Consider the following 24,382-nt stretch of genomic DNA (forward strand, 5'->3'; position numbering starts at 1 on the left):
GTGTGTCTGCCTGGAGCATCACCATGGCCAGAGGATTATCGTGCTAGACCAGGTCTGCGTCACATTCCTACAGCTGAGAAGAGACAGCTTCACCTAGTCCACAGGGAAGGAAGGAGTCTCCCTAAAAGAACCTCTGTTATCAAAGAAAGGGAGAAGGTTCGAGCAAAAATTAGGTGTTAACCAAAAAGTCCAGTCCTATGGTATGTCTTCAGAGAGCCCTCCCCTGACCTCCGTTCTTATCACCGTTCAGCCCTGTGTTTGTCCCGCGAATCCACTTCTTTTCCCTCATAAGCACCTGTAACTTGTTTATTGTGCTCATATTTCTTTCTCTACCACCTGCCTTACCTACTGAACTATGAGCTCCCTGAAGACAGAGGGGATGCCTTCACCTCTGGAGCCCACCCGTGTCAGCACATGCTTAGACCACAGTAGCCACTCGATCGTTGCCTGGCTTTTTTTTTTTTTTTTAAGATTTTATTTATCCATTTGACAAACAGAGATCACAAGTAGGCAGAGAGGCAGGCAGAGACAGAGTGAGGAAAGCAGGCTCCCTGGTGAGCAGAGAGCCTGACGCGGGGCTCGATCCCAGGACCCTGAGATCATGACCTGAGCCCCCCTGGTGCCCCCGTTGCCTGGCTTTTATAAAGGAACTCGGGAGGTGCCTGGGTGGCTCAGAGGGTTAGGCCTCTGCCTTTGACTCTGGTCATGTTCTCAGGGTCTTGGGATTGAGCCCCGCATCGGGCTCTCTGCTCAGCAGGGAGCCTGTTTCTCCCTCCCTCTCTCTGCCTGCTTGTGATCTCTCTCTGTATCAAATGAATAAATAAAATCTTTAAAAAAAAAAAAAAAAGGAACTCGGGGATTATTCGTTCCAGGGATGTGCAGAGCTGGGTCTCCTGAGACCCAGCCCAGCCCAGTGCACAGGAGAAATAGCCATCCCGCTCACAGCTGTGGTCAGCAGGGCTAGAGTGATGCCACACCCCAGCGTGTCTCGCATGGCTCATGACCCACCTTCGGACTGTCCCCCATGAGCTTTGACCCCCGACATTTGCCTGTGCCTTCCTGTTACTCAGTCTGAATCAGTCCAGCCTTGCACAAACCCCGGAGTGTTGAGCCGCCACAAGAGCCAGGTTCAAATCACAATCCTCCTACTTAACATTTCCTGTGGTTGCAGGCGAGATTCTTAAATGCAATGAGAATCCATTTCCACACTGATTTTTTTTATAAAACTCTTTTCTCTACCTTTACCTTTCATGACGATGCAGTATTTTATGAATCCTTATAAAGTCTTCTAGAAGCCTTCCTGGAACGTGGTGTGGTATAAATAAAATGTATCTGCAGAACAGAGATAATATTTACCACGCGAGGCTGCTGGGGGAATTAGAGATAATGTAGGCAAAGCACCTGGCAGACGCAATGGCCGTTATTATTATTTTTGGTGAAGCTGAGTCTCAGCAAATACCTTCTCAGACATCGAGCAGGAAACCAATTTCCTTGAAAATAAATGTCACAGATATGAAAGGGCTGATCCAAAAATAAATACAAAATCTCAAATCAGGATGACACCCAGGAGAATGGTTAAGTCCCCAGAATGGGTCCTGGGCTGACCCAGAGGACCCTTCCAGGTGGTCAGGAAGGTGACGTTGAAGGTGAGACGTAGCAGACGGGCCATTTTCATGGCCCGTGACCGAGCCAGAGACACCGCTGGGCTGGAGGTGAATGAAGCGCACAGGAGGCACAGACATTGCCAGATGATTACACGGAGAGGTTGGGAACAAAACAGCTCGGCAGTGAGCACAGAACATGGTGGAGAACACGGCTGCAGAGCCAAAAAGTAGAAAAGCAACCAGAGTTTTTCATGGGAGAGTTTGAGATGTCAGAAGAAATCGGACCTGCACATTGATCCAGCTCTGGGTGTTCAAGTTTACAATCAATAAGAAAATCAAGATCATGACATCTATCCCTCCCCCCAAAAAAGTGGGGGGGTGCACGATGAAAGGAACTTTTTCAAAAATATCAATTTCAAGAAAAATCAACCGAGGAAACAGAAGATGAGTTCTCTGCGATCCCCACAAAATGATGGCGATAAGAGATACCTTAACATTAGAAGTAAGGAAAAGTTCCAAGAAAAGTCTGTGTAACCATGAAAGAGGAAAAACTGAAGGATAGGGAAGGCTCTGGGGGAAAGGAGAAACAAAATGTCACAGTGGTGAAAAGTCACTCTAGAAAAAACAGTGAAAACATAGGACGTAAAGGAGAGCTTTGATGGGACTCAGAGGAAACATGGCAACATTTTAATAACTATACATGGGCGGGTGTGGGGGTGAGGTCAGCAGGACCGGAAGCCAGCCTGCCACTCGCTGGGCATTGTCAAGGTGAAGAGTGAGGTTCCAGCTACTGGAGACCAAACTGTTCTCATGTCAGAAGTATAACCATAAAATGACAGCATTATAGCTAAGAAGCCAACAAAGGAAATAAAATCAAATCATAAAGGGTACCCCAAGTGAGGCAGAAAAATAGAAAATGAAATGAACAGTCCCTAGGTGAGCTGAATAGAAAATAAATAGAAGATAGAACAGACCTGGAATACCAATAATCACATTAATGTAAATAGTCTAAAAACCCTAGTTAAAGGGCAGAGATTATCAGATTGGGTTTAAAAAAAAAAAAAAAACCTTAACTACATGCTGCCTACAAGAATGAAACGATAAATATAAAGGTAAACGAACAGGAAAAGATCTTCCATCAAGAAAGTCAGAATATTGGGGCACCTGGGTGGCTCAGTGGATTAAAGCCTCTGCTTTCAGCTCAGGTCATGATCTCAGGGTCCTGGGATCGAGCCCTGCAGGGAGCCTGCTGCCCCTCTCTCTCTGCCTACTTGTGATCTCTGTCTGTCAAATAAGTAAATAAAATCTTTTTTAAAAAAATTTAAAAAAAAAAAAGGAGAGAGTCAGAATATCACACGATGTAGATTTCAGAGCAAAGCCCATTACCCAGGAGAAAAAAGTTCATTCCAGAAAGATGGAAGGGTCGCTTCGTCAAGAGGACATAACAGTACTAAGCTATCATTCCCAAAAATGGAGCTCAAAACATATGAACCAAAACTGATAGAATTATAAGAAAAACAGACAAATCTATAATTATACTCAGAGGTCTTCTCAGTAATTAATGTAACAAGTAGACAGGAAATTTCAAAGGTATTAGAGGATTTGAAGAATGCCATCAGCCAACTTCACTTTATGGATATTTATGGAAAAATTGGATAGCCCTATGCACGCAGTACCTTTTCTCTGAAGTCAGAATGAGCCATGTTCCAGCTGCAGCTGTACCTCTGAGTCACAGTCCTTAATCTCTTGGTCCCTCCATGTTCTTGTCTGTAAGACGGAGGTAACATAAACAGCTAACCCTTTAGGTAGAGGCAGAGTTAAACGGGATGGTACGTATCAGATACTAAGCATAGCACCCTAGGAGTGAACAGCTCATTGGCCAATGGAATCCTAGCTGGAAATGATCCCAAAATTCCATGAAGCTCACAGCCCACAGTGGGAGACATCATCAAATCCCACGGGAGCTCTAAGGCAGGACCTATGTATGGGCCCCATAGTGAGGGGAGAAAAGTCACAGGAGACCAATTACATCTGCAGAACTGCACGCCATCCTCCAGGGGGTGCCAGCAATGATGCTCCCTGGGTTCCTTGGGCTCTTGGTTCTTGGACCACCAGTAGAATTTCAGTTGTCCCCTGCACGCTTCAAGCCCGGGGTGTTATTGAAGAGGAACCTGACACGCTCCAAACATGGGTGACTGGAGGTATTTTTAGCAGCTGATCTCTGAACATAGCCAGATGTTAACTTGATGTTCGCAACAGGACGTCCCCTTGAGGAGTGCCCTGGTTCCCTCACCAGGTCTCCAGAACAGCTTGGAGAAGAAGTGACAATCAAAAGACACTGCTTCAGACAGTTTCGATAATGTTGACTTTGGAGCAACTGATTTCTATTCATCTCCGTGTAGGCTTGTTGTTGCCTTAGCAAAGAGATGTATTTTCGGAAAGTGATCTGTAAAGTAAATCCAGCTTCTCTGTTGACGTTCTTATGAAATTGTAGATAGGTTTTCCCTGCAGAAACAAAGCCCAAAAACAATTCAACATCAATTAAAAAAAAAAATTACCATGGGCGGCCAGGTTTCCGGCTCTTTTGTTGGTGGTGTTAATAGAACAGGTGATTTGGAGGATTTTTCCAGAGCGTTGCACTATCTTGCATGAATTCCAAAATCCCTTTTCTCTCTTGCCAGGAAAAGAATTATCTTATTCATGCAACAAAATTATCTCGCAGGCCACAAGTCTCCTGGCACTCCCATTTTCAAATTCTGGAGTTCGGCTCTCTCTCTCTCTCTCTGCTTACATAATTTGTTAGCACTGCCAGAAGTGGGCACTAATATCACACTTTGCCGGGAGGGACCACCTTGTAAAAATGTGTTCCAGTCCCCAAATTGCTTCAGTGTGTGTAAAAAAGAGTTCTAAGGCCTAGTTACCAATTCCACAGGCTCATCCTTCACAACGTGGTTTTCTTAAATGTGGTTTTCTTAAAATGAGGAGCGCGCGTGTCTGAAAATACCGGGAAGAAATTCAGCAGAAGCTTAGTCAAGCCGAGTACGGTAGTCAAGGGCACCCTAGGATTGGGCATGCCAAGAGAAGTGTGACAAGAGGCTCTCCAAGAAGATCAAGGAGCTCCATGGATCCCAAGTCCCCTTCCTGGTGCAGACGAGCCAGAAGGAGTCTGCAGGGCCCCTCGTGGTAGGTGCGCGGCGAACAGAAAGGAGAAAATGAACTCGTGGGGAATCACGTGCTGGGGAAGCCGGCGGATTCCCTTCCCAGCCCGCCCTCATCAAACGTCTTCCAGTTCTGCGGACTCCCCATGCCATGCGCACGAGCTAGCCTCGGCCCAGAATGTTCTCCCCACCCCACCCCACCCCCGCCGGGGGCCCCAGTTTGGCACTCCTTCCTTCACTCATCCTTCCTGACCACGCTGTCCCCCAGCAGGGATCAAAGGCGTGGACATGAGCTGAAGTGGTGGGAACAGATTTCATTCCGAAACCACTGCCAGTAGGGGAAGAGCCGGGTCTCCTCCCGGTTGTGCCGAGGTGGCCGGGAGATGGCAGGAGCTTGAGCAGAGACGGGGAAGTGAAGAGGGAAGGGAGGTCGTCGGTCCGTAGGAACCCGTGTGGGTTTGCTTCCTGAAGCTTCTGGAAGTTACTGGGCTACCCTCCCCCAGAGGCTGGGAGTCGGGCCGTGGTGGCCGGCTGTCACAGACAGTAAATCAATCAAGGATAGACACCCCGTAAATAGATGAGCCCCCGCGTTGCGCAGAAACCACCCTCCCCGTGGTCCCACGCCCAGCCAGCGGGACAGTTTCTCCTCCCGTCCCTCGGTCGCTCCCATTCAGGCCCTGCTCTCTGACAGCATTTCTATGTGGGCTGGTCCCTGCCTGGAAGAATCTAGGCCAACTCTCTGTTCAGGGAGATTTACACCTTTTTTTTTTTTTTTTTTTTTCATTTTTAGCTGAGATGTAAACATTACGGTCAAACTGTCGGATCAAATCCAGGAGCCCCACGCTCGAGGAGGAGGAGCGGGACATCGCACGGGCGACGCCGACGGGCAGGTAGGGACCACGTGTGTACGCCGGAAGAAGGGGGACTTGCTCCGGAGGATCGCAGCTCTCAGGAGCCGGGACTGAGAGGCTCCCAGGGCTGTCAGTCTTTGAGGAGTGAGGACGGCACAGGGTCTGTGGTGCCAAGACCAGGGTGCAGAGGCTCTTCTGCTGGTCATCGGAAAGGTGTCCCACCCTTAGCCTCCAAGCCCTCGGCTGCTAGAAGAAAGGGGGCTGTGAGCAGGGGTCAGGAAACTGCAGGGTTGGGACGTCAATGAGGAAAGCATAAAACACCCAGCGAGGGGCTCCGCGCCCCCTGCCCCCCTCCTCCTGCTCCATCTCTCGGCCGGTGTCCAGACCCCGCTCCCAGAGCTTCTGGGGGCTTCTCGTTTCCTATTAGGACAGGGCAAGCAGGAAAAAGAGGGAAGAACCAGGAGCAGGGAGTGGAACGGAAGAAGGCAACAGGGAGAAACGGAAGGGGGGATGGGCTGCTGTGTCTTTCCCAGTTTCAAAACAGGTGCTTATTTAAAAAAAAAAAATAGAATAAATTAAGTCACGTACAATCCTCCTTACACTTTTCTGTAGTTCCTTCTTACCTTCCTAGTCACAGGTAAGGGCTTTTAGGCGGGTGTTTATGTTGGGTGTAGCTCCTCGATTCATCTGAAATTAGATCTGTTTCCGGGTGTATCTGTTCAGCCTTGTGGCCTGGCAGCAAAGAGCAGAATTCTAAAGTCAGACGAGCCGGGGGTGGAAACCCAGCCCACGCTCGAGCTCCGTGGCCCTCGGGTGCGGCCTGTAAAGTCTCTGAGCTTCCGTTGCAACGTCTCTCACACGGCGCTGATAATAATGCTTCATCGGGTCACCCAGGAGTGAGCATGTTACACAATTCCTAGTGCATCTGAGAACTGTAATACTAATTCACTAATGTGATTATCCCTTTGCTCTGTTCTAACCATTCATTCATTCAAGACATGTTTGAATGCCTGCAACGTACCAGGAGAAACCAGGAAAATTGTTTCTTGGTTTTTTTTTTTTTAAGACTTTATTTATTTATTTGACAGAGAGAGATCACAAGTAGGCAGAGAGGCAGGCAGAGAGAGAGGGGGAAGCAGGCTCCCCGCTGAACAGAGAGCCCGATGCAGGGCTCGATCCCAGGACCCTGAAATCATGACCTGAGCTAAAGACAGCACCTTAACCCACTGAGCCACCCAGGCACCCCCAGGAAAGTGTTTCTTGACCACAGCTTGGTGTGTGTTATCTTTTTTTTTTTTTTTAAGATTTTATTTATTTATTTGACAGAGAGAAAGAGATCACAAGTAGGCAGAGAGGAAGGCAGAGAGAGAGGAAGGGAAGCAGGCCCCCTGCCGAGCAGAGCCCAATGTGGGACTCGATCCCAGGACCCTGAGATCATGATCTGAGCTGAAGGCAGCAGCTTAACCCACTGAGCCACCCAGACGCCCCGGGTGTGTGTTATCTTGATTTTATTTTGGAATTGCCACCAACACACACACACACATACATATTTACACACTCTGGTCCTTGGTAACTCTGCTTCCTCCTGGGTCACCATCACCCCACCCCTAACACACACAAAACACCAGCTCTCATGAAGTTCCCACTCCCTGGTACTTCGGCCAAAAGCAACAGGGCAAAACGGGCATAATTCTCAGAACCCTTGTCTCAAAGGAGTGCCAGCCTGGATGAAACCCTTCTCTCTGGGTTTCCCCAGAAAGATGACTGGGTGGCGTTTCACCCCAACAGGTACCCCCACATCCATGCAAAGAACTTGGGTTCTCTTCCTGCTTTGGGAGAAAAGACCCGAGTTCTGTCCCTTCACGTTGCTGCTCACCCACAAAATAGAAGCCCAGGATTAGTCGTCACCCCGTCTCTGTCATGAACTGATGCTTTGAGTCTGCACGTACACACTTCTCTGGAGCTCAGGGCCGGCCCCCATCCCTCCCCAGGAAGCTCTGTTGGTGCATTGAAATGACTGGAAACGCAGTGCGATTTTCCAGAAAGAAACCCCCATTGTTCTGATCTGTGTTCACCAAAAAGCCAAATGGAATGAAGCCGAAACCTGGTGTCAGAGGGGGTTACCCTAGAATGGTCACCCAGGCTGGTGAGCTCAAAGTCATGCGTTGACGCTGCCCCGGTCCAGCTCTGGTCAGGGCCCCCCCTCCGTTGACAGAGCCAAGACTTTGATCCCGTCGCAAATTTCTGCACCACCCTGCGCTTCTAAGAGAAATAAACACTCAGAAAGCACGAACTGGGTGCCTTCTGTTTTCCCGTTAGGGCTTTCCACATACGGCTCAGGTAAAGAATCAGAATCTTCATGCAAAGCCCGGCAGCTCTGCTGGCCAAGAGGATTGGCATCTGAGGCTGAGTGTGGCATGCTGGGGGGCATCCGGCTCGGGACTGAACACATCACAGAGGAACAGAGAGAGCGGGAGAGTGGGCTCCTCAGCCCCGCCTTCACATACCTCCAAGAAAGCATGACTGTCCTGGTTTCTCATTTATTCCTTTTAAGAACCTTACGGGGGCCTGACAAGTAGTAAGGATTGAGTAAACATCGAAGATGATGATGATGGTGATGATGGTGATGATGGTGGGGTGGTGATGGTGATGATGATGGTGGTGATGATGGTCATGATGGTCATGATGATGGTGGTGATGGTGATGGTGGTGATGGTGTTGATGATGATGGTGGTGATGTTCATGATGGTCATGATGATGGTGGTGATGGTGATTGATGGTGATGATGATGGTGGTGATGGTGATGATGGTGATGGTGATGATGGTGGTCTTGATGGTGGTGATGGTGATGATGATGGTGATGATGGAGATGGTGATAATGGTGATGGTGATGGTGGTGTTGATGATGGTGGTGATGTTCATGATGGTCATGATGATTGTGGTGATGGTGGTGGTGATGGTGATGGTGATGATGGTGGTGATGGTGGTGATGGTGGTGATAATGATGGTAGTGGTGATGATGGTGATGATGGTGATGATGGTGATGATGGTGATGAATGGGATCAAGATGGTGCCTGGCAAGGAGAAGGAGGAGGCATCATTAAGCTGCGTTCCCTGAGGACAGGAACAGTGTCTTACAAGCGTAGGACCTCATCAGTCTTGCCCTACCTTCCCAGGCACCTGGAACAGTCCCTCGCAAGAGAAGATGCCATAGAAATATTTGTTGAATCATTGGACAGATGAGTTGAAGAACTTCTCTGTCCCTCTCCATCACCCAGCCTCGAGCAGATGCTCAATCCGTATCCCTATCAATTGACATTCATAAGTGACCCACCTTGTGGGCGTGTTGGGCTCCCAGACACTCTTGAGGCCTCTATTCTCTTGTCTTGGTAGCTTCTGGCCAAGGAGGGTGCGGACCACTGTCGCCCAACAAGACATGGGAAAAGAACAGCCCGGATTGATGGGGGTTTCCAAAGACCCAGCCATGGAGTGCGCCCAGTCATCCTTGGGCCTGGCTGGAGTCCCTCTGGGAGGAGCCAAAGCTAATTTGGTGCCTTTTGGCCTTCCTCCTACACTTCCCATAGGAATAAAAGCAACTTTGGTTTCCCCTCAGACCTATAAATAATTCAGCCCCATTTGTGTGTCACTGAATCTCTTTCAGCAGGAAGCAGGCAAAGGTCGGGGCCAAGTAAGTATCTCTCCAATGTTTATGCATAATGTTAAGGAGTATTTTTAGGGAAAATGGTGTTCAGAGGAGAGATGAAGAGAAACAGTGAGGAAATTGTGTTCAAGCACGGATATTCCCGAATGGATTAGCGGGGGGTTCCCACCCCCACGCCCCAGCCGCCCCCACACACCCGGTCCCCAAAGGCAGTGGGCTCCAGCCTGCAGTGCTGACCTGGAGAGGGGTTCATTAGCATCACCCCCTTAAAATGGAACGGAGCTGCTTAAGCTTTTCCCAGCCCAGAAGGGAGCCCGAAGAGTTTATATCCTCATTCTGAAACCTCCAGATGCTAGAAGGACTTTACAAAATAAGAGAAGGAGAAAGGAAAGGTTCTTCCTGAGTAAGAATTAAATGCAGGAGTTGCCTGCCGGCAGAGGGCAGGAGACAAGATTATGGGGCTTTGAAGCTGCCTGGTTGTGTGATCTCAGGCAAAGGACTTATTACGAGGATTCCAATTCAGAAGCTTTGGTGCGATGGAAATGCTCCCTACTGTTAGATATTCTTTGAAATATATTCTAGGCCGTGATTTCCAATGGCTGGCCTTCCAGAAGTATGTGATGTGGTTTTGATCTGTCAGGAAGGCCTCAAGAATTCTGCTTTGTGGGTGTCGCGCTTGCTTGTTCCCTGGTCTGTTGTTCCGTGTACTCTCACTGCTTCTCCTGTCCCTCCCCGTCTCTTGTCCCTCTATGGGACTTCAGGGAAGAGGAGGAGAGGCTGGGTGTGCTCCTTCCTTATCTTGGTGCTATCCCCTGAAACCGATGAGCCAGGGAATAAGGCCCCCACGAGGGCAGCTCACTGTAGGATAAATAAATTCCACCCCTAAAAAGAACACCAGGAACAGAGAACGCCATCTTGGTCATGAAGACCTTGAGCCTTCAGAGAAAGGATGTGAACCCCTTGAGAAAATGCATCTAGAACAGGGTTCCTTCCCCTGGGATCCACAGAGCCTCTAGGTGTCCTGGCTCTAATTTTGGGAGTCCGTGGACTTGAATGGGAACAAATTAGGAAAAAATTTTCAGTGACCTCTACCTGGATGTTTCCATTTCCTTCAACTGAACAGAGACAACCAGGCATGGTAGGACTTACTTTATCATGACTTTGTTCCCAAGGGAAATCAAACACACCTTCCCGTCACGTTAAAATAGTTGTAGACATTGTAAAACATCATCTGTGCTCAGTACAGCTCTGAAGTCTTGGTATTTATTAGATCTGTCAATGGATCTAGTCGTTTAATGCACTAGCGAGGAAGTATGTATATTAATTCTGTCACAAATTGGTATTTTTAAATACTTCGGCAGCAGTAAAATTGGTTCCCTATGTGATTCTGATTCTTTTATTTTATGCATTTTTTAAAAAATGAACTTTTTTGAGAAGAGATCTGTCTTCACCCATCTTACCTTTGCCCCATGCTGCCAAAAAAAAGTTAACATTAGCAAAAGGCTACGCTGCCTTCTGAATGTGTCTGCCAGGAACTCTGAGCACGGGGCCCCTTCCTGGGGCCCCCTCAGTCTCCAAGCTCGTCCCGCCTTGTTCATGCTCCACTTACCGTCTCCTGCCCTTCCCCCGTGTTATCCAGGCCAAGTAAGAGGAGGAGGAGGAGGAGAAGGGGGGGGGAAGCAACAAGAACCCCAACAGTACGCCTTGCAGCTGACCTAGTTCTTCCCTAGGAGCTCACATCCACCCTGTCTGGCGGGTTTAGAGGACTAAAGAGGCCAAGGGTTTGGGCCCAAGCTACACAGCTAGCGACGAGTAGGTCCAGGGCTCCACGTTGCCCCGTGGCCCCCTGGCCTCTGACAGCCATCCTATCCTCACCAGCCCGCCTGGTCTCTCTGCTTAACAGCCACCCTCCCAAAGCGTCATGACACCCAAATTGGCTTATCTTTATCTTTATCCAAAGTAGTTTATTCTGTGCAGTTTTCATTACTCCAGAAGGAGACCGAAGTTTGATGGGGAAGTCTTAATATCTAGAGGACCATGTCCATGGCACTGGGGCAGGAGCCGTCTTGGCTGGCTAGAGCGTATCAGTTAGGACCCGTGAGGTATGCTGCAAAAACAAATGACCCCAAAAGCTCAAAGACTTGACAGCAAAAATATTTGTCTCTCGCTCATGTTCCGTGTCTCTCAGAGCCCACCGGGGCTGTGTTCTGTGGCTTCTCTCTAGGACCTACAAGCCCCCACAATCTGGGGCACAATCTCGGCCACAGTCTTTTGGCCGAGGAGAAAAAAGAACTTCACTCTTAAACCTTCCGCTCGGACGGGACTCGGGGCACTCCTACTCATGTTTCATTGGCCAAGGCAAGTCCAAAGTGTGGTATCTTTGGGGGAGGGCGAGGAAGCCAAGATGCTAGTAAGTGATGCAGCTAGTTTGGGGGAAAGCACAGAGAAAGGGGCTCCCTTCTGACTACAAGCTAGATGGCTGCAGGTTTGACCTCCGGCGATCAATCCCATATTTACAAGACCGACCCTGCTGCCTCTGATCTGCGTGCATCATAACCTTAACAACTGTGATGACGGCAAATTGCCTTTTAAAATTATTGCCGCTTTCAGGGGCGCCTGGGTGGCTCAGTGGGTTAAAGCCTCTGCCTTCAGCTCGGGTCATGATCTCAGGGTCCTGGGATCGAGCCCCTGCATTGGGCTCTCTGCTCGGCAAGGAGCCTGCTTCCCCCTCTCTTTCTCTCTGTGCCTCTCTGTCTACTTGTGATCTCTCTCTCTGTCAAATAAATAAAATCTTTAAAATTATTGCCACTTTCAGAGAGTGTGTTTAGAGCAGAAAGCTCCTCCCCTGTTCCCTTCCCCCCTCGGCTCCGACAGGCGGCACCTCTGAGACTCTGATATGAGACTCTTAATACTCCTTGTTCGTCGTCTCTGTTGTCCCAACCATGGCCCAGGACACACAGTGGCTGTGCAACACAGACACAGCCACTCGCCCCGAAAAGCTGCCCATTTGCTCACCTCTGAAGGCAGCATCCCCACCTGCCCAGCAGACACTCTTCCTGAACCCTGATCTCTAACGAAGGGACTGCTCTGAACTGAAATGCCCCATGGAGAGAGACTGCCAATGTGGCAAGCTGGGTTAGCAGAAGGCGCTAGGGAGCTGTGGCCAGAATGGTTTTCTTCTTTCCCACTGATGAATGAGAAGGTGGCCGGGCTCGCTTCCGTCTGAGGCAGGTCGTGGTGGAGAAGCGTTCGTGATGTGATCGGGGGATGGATTTTCTCGTTCCTTTGCTCACTGAACCGTGCCGGCTCTGTCAAGCCTTGTGCAAGGTGGATGGAAGGACAAAGAGCTTGGCTTCAGGGAAAGTCCGTGGGTGATGAACTTGCTGCGATGACGTAACGTCATGGGATGGTTGGGGACGTGTGACGGCGAAAAGTCAGAGAGGTTTAGGGGTGCGTACCAGCCCACAGGTAGTTTCATTCGTTTGGCTCATTTTCCCCACCAGGTTATTATGTCAAGTGCACAGCAATGTTGATTCATTAACATTCTCCTAATCGTGATCTGGTACTGATCTTTCCTTCGCTCCATGCATCTGTCCATCCCTGAGTCCCTCTAATTCTTCGTTCATTTCCAAGTAAGTTGCAGACATCAGGATCCTTCCTCCTAAACACGACGGCACGATCGTCGTTCAGTAGAGTTTAATATTTGTCTCTGCATTTTTTTGTGTGTAGAATTTACATCCGTTGAAATAGACACGTGTCAGGCATACATTCCCTCGGCTTTGACAAAACCATCTATCAACATAATCCAAACCCCTCTGAAGATACGGGAGATCTGAAAGGGTCCTCTCTCCCTTCCCGGTCAATCCTTGCCCTTGTCGCTGCTGAGTGTTGCTTGTTCTAGAATTTCAAAGAAGTGGATGTACTCCACATGTCCTTTTATGTGCCTGCCTTCTGCTCAGCACTTTGTTTCCGAGAGTCATTCGTTTTCTAAGTGTACCAGTAATTCGTTCCCTTCCGTTGCTGAGTCATGTTTGGTGGAATAAATGTTTGTTTAATGCACTTTCTACAAGGCAACTTTCAGAATTAAGCATTACATTTTAAAGAACATACATTGATTGTTTTTCTAATTCACTGACATCTAAAAATTGGGAGCTTTCACAAAAAAAATCTAGAGGGGGCCCTGGGTAGCTCAGTCGGTTGAGCGTCTGACTCTTGGTTTGGGCTCAGGTCATGATCTCATGGGTCATGGGATCAAACCCTGTGTCAGGTCCATGCTCGGCACGGAGCCTACTTCTCCCTCCTCATCTTCCTGTGGTCCTCAAAGCTCCCTACTCATCCTGTCTGGGCAACTTCATTCATTTATGTCCCCTGTCTGCCCCAAAGGTAGATGATTTTCTGACTCTTGTCAGTAGGGACCAAGTGCTCCAAAGTGATCATAAGGAGCGCCTGGGTGGCTCAGCCGGTTAAGCATCTGCCTTTGACGCAGGTCATGATCCCAGAGTCCTGGGCTTGAGCCCTACGTTTGGGCTCCCTGCTCAACAGGGTGTCTGTTTCTTCTTCTCCTCCCCATCTGTGCTCCCCCTCACTGTCCTTGTCTCTGTCTCTGTCTCTCTCAAATAAATAAAATCTTTAAAAAGGGGGGGGATAGATTTATGAAGGAGGGGACAAGTAAAGGAATGTGATCTCCTTGGCTGTGTTCCACCCGAGGTCCCACATTCCAGAAAGAGGAAGACCCTCGCTTTGGAATCAGTTACACCTGCATCCAGACCTCATCTCTATGTCGCATTGTCTTGGGCACCCGTCCCTTCACTTCTCTCTTCTTACATTTGGATCCGCATTCGTTTGGCTCATTTTCCCCACCAGGTTATTATGTCAAGTGCACAGCAATGTTGATTCATTAACATTCTCCTAATCGTGATCTGGTACTGATCTTTCCTTCGCTCTATGCGGATACAAAAACGTGAACTTGCGAGTTGCCCGAGGGATCGATGAAATAACATATTTAGCCTGCCGAGCACACCGGGATGGTAGTTTATAATCATTGACGTCATCATTATTATCATTAGCTGGTTCTCTACAAGAGAGGAGGTCAGCCCGTTTTTCATCCTGTCTTTCCAGTCCAGTGCAGCAGTTTGGAACCTCTGAATTCTGAGAGACTGTGGTTGCGCCTAATGGAGGGGATGCATTTCTCGATCCGTATGTCCTCCTTTCTCACCTGAGTTGGGTCCCAGAGAGAAGCCATCGCAAAGGCAGAATCCAGGCAAATAGGCAGGAACTTCCTTTCTCGTGTTTTAGAGGAGTCGGGACGAAAAGACGGGAGGTCTGTAGAGACCAAGGGTGGAGAATGTCAGAGGAGAAACGCCAGCAGCAGACCCCAGTACGTACAGGACATTAGCGTATACGGATCTCACACTCCCATCAGTGGGAGAGAGACTGATTACTCCATAAAGGTAACCACTGGGAAAGCATCTGGAGAGAGAGAAAGGGGGAATCCTCATTCCGCACCGTGCACTGAAATCCCCGATGGAGAGCCGAGACTTAAACATAACATAATGCGAACAGAAAACATAAAGGGTTTTCTTTTTTTCTTTTTTTTTTTTTAATAAAATCTTGTTGAAAAGAAAACATGAAGCACTACTACACGTTAGCATCCATTTATAAAAGAGAGATGCCTTTGAACAAATAGATAAGCAATGTCTGCCTTTAAAAGCCACCGAGTTTAAAAAGATTTACGACATAGTGGGGAAAATATTTATGCAAAGCGGAAGGAAAGGTCATTTGCTAAATGGAAAGAAATCCTGTACATCCGTTCAAAAAAGGCCAGCAGCTCAATGAAAAAATGGACCAGATGTCCTTCATTTAAAAATAAAATATCAGGGGACACCTGGGTGGCTCAGTTGGCTAAGCGACTGCCTTCGGCTCAGGTCATGATTCCAGAGTCCTGAGATCGAGTCCCATATCAAGCTCCCAGCTCCATGGGGAGTCTGCTTCTCCCTCTGACTTCCCCTCTCATACTCTCCCTCTCTGTCTCTCCCTCTCTCTCTCAAATAAATAAATAAAATCTTTTAAAAATAAATAAATAAAATAAAATAAAATATCAGGGTTAAGCCTCTGCCTTCAGCTCAGGTCATGATCTCGGGGTCCTGGGATCAAGCCCAGCATCGGGCGCTCTGCTCAGCAGGGAGCCTGCTTCCTCTTCTCTCTCTGCCTACTTGTGAGCTCTGTCTAATAAATAAACAAAATCTCTAAAAACTAAAATAAAATATTAATAGCTCTTTAACACCTGAAAATATGCTCACTCGCTAAGTTATAAGACACATAGACATCAAAGCTGGAATCTCATCTCGAACTTCTCCGTTGCCACTGTGTTCTGCACTAGATTCCCTGATGCGTTGATCTTAGAACTTGCAGTTTGTACCACCCTCTCCCCACTTCCCTCACCCCTACCCCTGGCAACTGCCATTTTACTCTGTTTCTGTAAGTTTGGCTTTTTTTTTTTTTTTAGATTCCCCGTGTAAGTGAAATCATACAGTATTTGTCTTTGACTTATCTCACTTAGCCTCATACCCTCAAGGTCCAGCCATGTTGTCTTTCTTTTTAAAGATTTTATTTATTTATTTATTTGACAGAGAGATCATAAGTAGGCAGAGAGGCAGGCAGAGAGGAGGAAGCAGGCTCCCCGCTGAGCAGAGAGCCCGACGCGGGGCTCGATCCCAAGACCCTGGGATCATGACCTGAGCAGAAGGCAGAGGCTTTAACCCACTGAGCCACCAGGTGCCCCTAGCAATTTCTTCTTTTATGGCTGAATTATACTCCATTGTCTGTCTCTGTGTGTGTGTCTATCACGTTTTCTTTATCCGCGCATCTGGTGATGGACAACTGACATTGTCTCCGTGTCTTGACTATTGGGAATAATGTAGACATGGGGGCTACCGATCTCTCTCCAATAGAGTGATTTCGTTTCCTTTACATAAATGCCCAGAAGTGGGATTGCTGCATCATAGGGCCGTTTTATTTTTACTTCCTTGAGGAACCTCCATACTGTTTCCCATGGTGGCTGCACTGGTTTGCAGTCCTACCAACAGTGGCCCAAACTCTCAAAATTAAAAATGCACATACTCGGTGACCCAGAAACTCCCCCGGGGAAAGTTATCCTGCAGTCCCACTCGGACTCGTGGGAGATGCTGCAAACACAGAGGTTATGGGCGGTATTGCTGGCAGGCGCGAAACAGCAAGGATAACCTAAAAGCTATAAATAAGTTTTGGGGAAGATAGATTATGGTACATCCTGGAAATGGAATACTGCTTTGGAGCAATATAGAACAATCGCCCAGACATATTGTTAAAATTGACCAGGGTGGGAGGGGGCCAGTACAGAATGGTGACTGTAGTCAGCGTCCGCCGGGCGCGGGGGAGGGAGGGCGGGCAGCGGATAACGCACGCATGTGCAGCTGTTTCTGGAAAGACATAGGAGAGACCAGTATCAGTAGCTGACTCTGGACAGGGAGGCTGCCGTGCGGAGGCTGCAAACTCTTTTAAATTATACGCCATGTGCCTGGATTACCTATTCATTTTTTTCTTAATTTAAAAGAGAGTACAGTTGCTATCTCTGGGCCTTTTAAACAGGGATGACTCTTTCGGCAGACTATCGCAAAGAATGCGCAAGCATTGTTAGAATGGTCCAAATATATTCTCCTATAACCCGGGAATTCTAGGAATTTCCTGAAATACATCCGCACCGGCTAATTCCATCGCACTCAAGATGCGGAGAGAGTGTCTATTAGATGTGTCGAAGCATCGCGGGCTTTTGACCTCCAGGTCTCCAAATCCATTAGCACAGAGCAGAAGGGAGTCGCTCGGGGTCCCCCAGTCTCCCTCCGTGGCCTCCAGAGCACGCAGGACCTCATCCCGGCCACAGTTGATGGTCACCCAAGTCCCAGGGACCATCGCACACACAGGCCTGGAGAACAGAAGGCGATTCTTAACATAAATGGAATTTGGAGCTATTTCCAAAGCTAGAACGCATTCAGACCGTCATGGGAAGGCATTTTTAGCTTCCAAATGGTAACTGACATTTGAGGGTTTACAATCTGCCAAGCTTCGACATGAATTCTCTCTTCTCGTTTTTACCATGATGATGACTCTCGTCTTTTCCATTTCCAGGTGAAGCCGCGGGTGCTCAGAGATGTTCGTCCGAGGTCACCAAGTGAGACTCAGACTCAGGCCGGCTGACTCCAGAAAGCCTTCCCTCTGTCCGCCCTACACCCACTTTTAAAATCACCAAGCCTGGCCTCCCACCTGCCCATGGCCACCCTCTTGCACAGCAAAGCTCCAGGTGAGTACACAGTGGGTGGCCGGTGGGGTAGGGGAGTGGAGGAAGGTCTCCCTCAGGGGGAGCAAATCATCTGTTCCTCTCTCTTTGCGACACCACCCGCGTCTCCAAGCAGCAAGGTCAAGGTGTGCCCTGAAACCCGTGAGGGCAAACGTGGTGGTCAGGGACCGGGTTTCTGTGATGACCGCTTCCCAGCCATGTAACTACAGCTCCCCAGAGAAACAGAACCAAATCGGTAGAGAAAGAGAGAGACAGCGGGGAGAGAGAGGGAGGGAGAGAGGGGTTTATTAAAAGGGATTGGCTCATGCAATTAAGGAGACTGAGGAGTCCCTCGATCTGCTGTCTATAAGCTGGAGACCCACAGAAGCAAGAGATCTTGTTCCAGCCCAAACCCAAAGGCCTGAGAAACCCAGGAACCAAAGGCACCTGTCGAGTCCCAACTGCAAAGGCCAAGAACCAGACTTGCCATGTCTGAGGGCGGGAGAAGACGGCCATCTGAGCTCTGGCACAGAGAGCAAGTCTGCCCTTCCTCTGCCTTTTTGTTCTACTTGGGCCCTCAGCACAGCAGACGATGCCCCCCACATGGGTGAAGGCAATCTTCTTACTCAGCTGATTTGGACGCTACTCTCGTGTGGAAACACCTGCACAGACACACGCGGACGTCAGGTTTTACCAGCCACGTGGGCATCCATGTGGGCTCAGTCCGGTTCACGCACAAAATTAACCTCCACTTGGTACAGGTGACTTAGCCACCTTGGAATGAGAAGGTCCGAGGGGAGGGCCTGGCACGCAGTCATTGACCCAGGTTAACCACCGTTCAGAACATTGTTGTTCTCTCGTACAACGTTTCTGTCCGGCCCAACTCTCGGTGGCTCTCTCCTGTTCATCTCCGCCACCCAGCACACAGTAGGTCCTCACCCAGGCTGGCCTGGCACACAGTAGGTCCTCAGAGTGGGTGTTTGGATGGAACAGAATCCATTTTAGCCTTAACATCTTTAAGTGGTTGGAGTTGCCCGTGTGACCTTACGTGTTAGCTCTGCAGAGGGTCAGGGCACCACTGGGAGGGACACTTTGTTGTGGCGGAAGGTGGCTGGCCGTCCAGGGCCTGGGGCAAGAGAGATGGTTCCAGATGCCCAGAACTCATCTCCTCCGAAACCACCCCCCGTGGCAAAACTTCCCTCTCCTATGAGCCTGTGCCTCTAACGTCTTTACAACAAGAATTGTTCTTCAGGCTTTTACTCCACAATCAGCAAAGAAGATTTAAAATAGCACCAGAACAGAGGTCTGGGGACTCAAATCCATGCTACGCAGGGAGGCGCCGAGACGGCTGGAACCTCCAACACCGTTCGGGGATTCTGAACCTTGTGGCAGGTTAGGATCTCCGGGAGAAGTTTTATAAAAATTTCTAACGGAATCAGACTTTCTGGAATGGGGCCCGCTGTCGGTATCTTTAAAGCTCCCTGGAGACCCGACTGTGCAGCCGCGGAAGGAGCACCAGTGGGTTAACCCCCAACATCCTCCTCCTTTTTAAGGGGAAACATGCCTAACATCACATTGACCATGAGCCGTTATGACGCGAGCCGCTCGATGGCCGTCCGTGTATCCCTCAGTGTCGTGTAACCACTACCTCTGCCTTGTTCCAAGACCTGTCCGGCACCCCCAAAAAGAAACCCCATACCCCCTCAGCAGGCAGCCCCAGTTCCCTTTTGCCCCAACCGCCAGGAATCACTCATCTATGTTCTATCTCCGTGGATTCACCTGCTCCGGAAATCCCACCGGGACGACGTCACACAGCCTGGGACCTTCCCTGTCCGGCGCCTTCAGGGGTCTCGTGTCTTCAAGGTTCACACACGTGGCAGCCTGTGTCAGGACGTCATTCCTTCTTGGGGGGCGGGTCTCCCAGGTACAAAGCTACCGCATTCTGTTTATGCACTCGCCCGTCCGCGGACCTCTGGGGTGCTGGCAGACCTCTGGGTTGCTGTTCGTCACCTCCTATGGAAGCAGGGAAGGGAGGTGCGGTGAGCCCAGGAGGCTCCCAAGAGTCACACGGCTCTGGGAAGCAGACCGGGGAGCGGACCCTTGTCTCTTGATTCCCACGCAAGCTCGCCCCTGACTCCCCTGCCTCCCCATGAGTGTGTCTGCTCCCTGATGAGTGTGTCAGCAGCCCGGTGGGTGTATCAGGCCCCTGCTGAGTTGAAAGGGGCCCCTGAGGGCCAGCTGTGTGTGCACCGGGAGGCATCGCATCTGCTCGGCTGCCGCGTGGGGAGGACGCAGGTGGAGAGTGAGAAACGCACCTGGGCCACATTCTGACCCCTTGTCCATCAGCTCCCTGCCCTGGGCCAGCCCACACAGCCCCCCCCCCCCGAATCTCAAGCCAGAGCCCTCAGGAGCAAGCAAGGCGAGACCTTCAGGAGGGGACCCCAGGAGCCCGAGGGAGGGTGCAGGGAAGAGAGGCAGGGAAGAAGAGGAACCAGGAGGGGGTGCCCAGTCTGGTACCCAGCAGGCCTCTCTGCAAGATGGGGCCCCTGGGTTGCCCCACCTGTAGGGAAAAGACACTGGGGTGTTCACCCTCCAATCCCCCACCCGTTGGGGCTCCTGGGGCTTTAACCCCATGCTGCCTGTGGGTGGGGACGTTTCTCTCACGCAGAGAGCCACGAGGCAAGGGCATGGGCACTGACATAACCTGCTCTCACCTCTGTTTCCTTCTCTGTGAGAGGATCTGCAGGTGAGGTCATGGATAAAGGTCCATTTACACAACAAGCATATATTGAGCACCTGCTGTGTGCTAGGCGTCCTACTGAGGGCTGTGGATGCAGAGAGTGGATGACAGGTGGTCTTAGTCCATTCGGGCTGCAGTGACAAAATACCAAGACGGGTTGGGGGGAGGTGGCACTTAAACCACAAACATTGATTTGTCATGGTTCTGGAGGCTGGAAGTCCAAGGTCAGGGAGGTGGCAGATCTGGTCTCTGGGAAGAAGCTCGTCCTGGTTTGAAGACGGCCGCCTTCTCACTGGGTGCCCCCACCTCACTGGGTGCCCCCACGGAAGAGGAGAAAGGATTAGTTCTCTTCTCCACCACAGGGGGCTTCGCCGGACGACCTGATCACCTCCCAAAGGCCCACCTCCCCATACCTGAGGGGCTTCAACGTAGGAGTTTTGGGGAGACCAGGCTTCAGTCCATAGTGGAAGCGGTCCCCCCCACTTTGGCAAACTTACAGTCTAATGTGGCTGAACGAGACCTCCCCTCCCTTCTGATGCAGAAGGACAGAAACATGCCCAAAGTTCCGGCTCCGTCACTCGGGGGAGACACACTCGTCACGGTGGAGAGCCCAGCCACCCGCTGAATCACAAACTTACGTACCCATCCTGACTCACCTCCCTTCTTCACCTCTTCTCGGAGCCAGGCGCTAAGAGGAACAGGCTGGTCCAGGCCCCAGTTCTGTTGACCAGCTGCACAGATGCCCCCGCCCGCCTCAGCCCTGTGATGGGCACGTCTCTCCCCTCCCTCTCCCTGCAGAGCCTGTGAGAGCTCATGCAGGACAGATGCCAAGTGGTCAGCCTTCAGCCATTTTCAATCTCGGGAACCTCCAAAAATAGCTAAACTCTAATGCATATTTCAGGTTAGACTTGTTTATTTTCCCTCTCTCTGAGCCAGCAAGCTAATTTCCCCAGAGGGAGAAGGCAAGCAAAGGCTGCTGCCAGAAAACAGAAGAATCGGCTTAAGCTTCTCCCTTGATTGCCTGTGGGGAGATACCTCCCGGGCTCCATGTCTCAGGGCTCTGAAAAAGGCCCAGAGACCGGGACCTTTCCATTGCGTGAGCAAGACATTTGCATAAGGCCAACCACACATCCCAGTCGCTGCCTCACTCTGGACGTAGACTTCCAGCCTCTCAGCTTGCAAGAGGAGAATCTGGGGCCAGCCAGGCACCAGCCTTGATCTTCTCTTAGTAGCCAGGCTGGGGGGAAAAACAAAACAGAAACAGAACTACTGTGGTTTAAATTCCAAAGTAAGGAAGGACCCTGGTAGACCAGGTGTCTACACAGCTGGGGCCAAGGATGGAAGGATGATGGTGGGGGGGGGGGGTCTTGGGTGCAGAATTAGCAGACAGATGTACCATTTGGATGTGTTCCTACCGCAGAAGCTTAGCTATATTGAACCAGAATGGAGGGTGGTAAAAACACAAGCTAGAAATGCTTGAATTCCCCATCCATGGGCTGCTAGAGAGTCGTGGCTCACCTTGAGACCGAGAAGGTTGTGGGCCCAGACATCTGCACAGACTTTCCTTCTGCTCGCAGAGATGTTTGGTTAAGGACGGCCTGCCAGTCCCCCCAGGCCCTTCCTGTCTGAGGCCCTCAGTGGCTCCGACGGAAACCTCATTCTCCTTGGGTCTGAAGGGGCTGCGTGATTCCAGACCCTTCAAAAATGAAACGCAGAACTTGAACTTCAGAAAGAACGAGACGGTGGGAAAACATCGGGGCACTGACCCTTTGCCTGGGAGCTTCATAGAGATCTGGGTAGAAGGCAGCCCCAGTCTCCCTCTCCCGACCGCAGAAAATCGAGGACAACCGTGCAGAAGGAGATCTGGTGACCCGAATCCTCGCCGCCGAGATAAGCTTAAACCAACTCACCACTGTGTCCCACAGAGTCTTCCGAATCCGTGGGACGTGGTAAAATGACCAAAGCCGCCAAGATCGGAAGCTCTTTTTCTTTTCTCTAGAGACGTTCTGGAAAGCATGACCTCTGAAAAGAAGAGATCCAGGACCTCAAGGGTAGGAGCAAAAGAGGAGGGTAAAACCAGGGCGGCCTGGCCCTAATTAGCCAGTGTTTTCCCTTTGGGAATCCACGCTGCTGTGTACCTTCCGGGCACCTGACACCTCGCTCGTTGCGTCCACACCTGTTGACTGCACATGGAAGGTATTAATATTCTACTTTGGGGAAAATCTTGTCCCTTAAATGTTTTTTGTTTTTTTGTTTTTTAGTCTCAATTTGCACGAGAAGAAAACTAGACTGAGAACATTCAAGTGACAGGGCGCCCGGGTAGCTCGGTCTCTTGAAACTGACTCTTGATTTCGGCTCTGGTCATGATCTCAGGTCGTGGGATTGAGCCCCAGGTCGGGCTCCGTGCTCAGCCGGGATCCTTTTTCTCTCCCTCTCCCCCAGCCCCTCTCCCTGCCCACACTGGTGTTGTGTGCGCACGCTCACCCTCAAGACAATAAACAGATCTTTAAAAATGAAAGAAAAAAAGAAAAAGTTCAAGTGGCCTGTCCAAGGTTGCTCAGGCCGTAGATGACGGAGTCAGTATTTGAATCTGTATCTGAAGCTGAATGAACTCTTCCCACCGCCCTGCTTTAGAAGAGATGCAAGTGCCAGGGAAAATCACAACCCCATTCTTAAGGTGGTCCCACAAAGCGGTTTCTTTCACGGCTATGCTAGTCAGCACCCGGTGCCAAAAGGCAGCATTTGCTTTTCTCTCTCTTTTCTCTCCTCTGCCTGAAAACCTCATTTGCATGAAGTCTGAAACAATACTTTTGGCTCATCCTCTTAGGAAACAGTGGAGGACGGAGAGACTAGCTCTTTCTGGAGACTGCCAACGTCTAAATCAAAATTTCTCCCTCCAGTAACGGGTGGTCAGGATGGACCTTGTCCAGTTTTTTGGTTTTTTTTTTTTTTTTTTTTTTGCTTCACTTCCAGGACGGTTGGTGTCTGTTCCACATGCCCTGTTTTTCTAGACAACTTCCTCTCGGAGAAGAGATGGTACATATGCATGGCTACCGTTGCTTCCCCAGCATTGCCCATGACAGACATGTGTAATCAATCTCGGCATTGCATCCCCCAGATCCTGGCCTCCGCCTCAGTCTTCAGTTACTCAAGCACCAACCATCTCCTGCCAACCAAGGAAATCCACTTCCCGTCCTTCTTCTGTGGCACTGCTGCATCAAGCCAAGCTTCCAAACCAGCCTTTGCCCCAGAAGAACAATATATATCTCCCCTCTCTCCCGTTAATTGGCTGAATGCAAGACTCAGCTTAGAAAAGCCACTTCCTGACTTGTTGATTTTAGCCATTCTGACTGGTGTGAGGTGATATCTCATTGTGGTTTTGATTTGTATTTCCCTGATGCCGAGTGATATGGAGCACTTTTTCATGTGTCTGTTGGTTATCTGGATGTCTTCTTTGCAGAAATGTCTGTTCATGTCCTCTGCCCATTTCTTGATTGGATTATTTGTTCTTTGGGTGTTGAGTTTGCTAAGTTCTTTATAGATTTTGGACACTAGTCCTTTATCTGATATGTCGGATGCTGGCAAGGATGCGGAGAAAGGGGAACCCTCCTCCACTGTTGGTGGGAATGCAAGCTGGTGCAACCACTCTGGAAAACAGCATGGAGGTTCCTCAAAATGTTGAAAATAGAACTGTCCTATGACCCAGCAATTGCACTACTGGGTATTTACCCTAAAGATACAAACGTGGTGATCCAAAGGGGCATGTGCACCCAAATGTTTATAGCACCAATGTCCACAATAGCCAAACTATGGAAAGAACCTAGATGTCCATCAACAGATGAGTGGATCAAGAAGATGTGGTATATATACACAATGGAATACTATGCAGCCAAGAAATGAAATCTTGCCATTTGCGACAACATGGATGGAACTAGAGCGTATCATGCTTAGCGAAATAAGTCAAGCAGAGAAAGACAACTATCATATGATCTCCCTGATATAAGGAAGTGGTGATGCAACATGGGGGCTTAAGTGGGTAGGAGAAGAATCAATGAAA

At 49.7% G+C, this 24,382-nt stretch overlaps 1 long non-coding RNA gene across 4 annotated transcripts in view; it reads left to right on the forward strand.

Annotated features, from left to right (window-relative positions):
* LOC309854715 overlaps positions 1–24,382 on the forward strand; it is a 97,622-nt gene that overhangs the window by 16,973 nt on the left and 56,267 nt on the right. For all 4 annotated transcript variants that reach the window (XR_014306374.1, XR_014306375.1, XR_014306376.1 and 1 more), the window contains 2 exons: positions 5,553–5,652; positions 17,438–17,609. This is a non-coding gene — a long non-coding RNA (uncharacterized lncRNA). The remainder of the gene's footprint in view (positions 1–5,552; positions 5,653–17,437; positions 17,610–24,382) is intronic.

This window comes from Mustela nivalis, assembly GCF_964662115.1.
Source record: "Mustela nivalis genome assembly, chromosome: 19".
Taxonomy (NCBI): Eukaryota; Metazoa; Chordata; class Mammalia; order Carnivora; family Mustelidae; genus Mustela; species Mustela nivalis.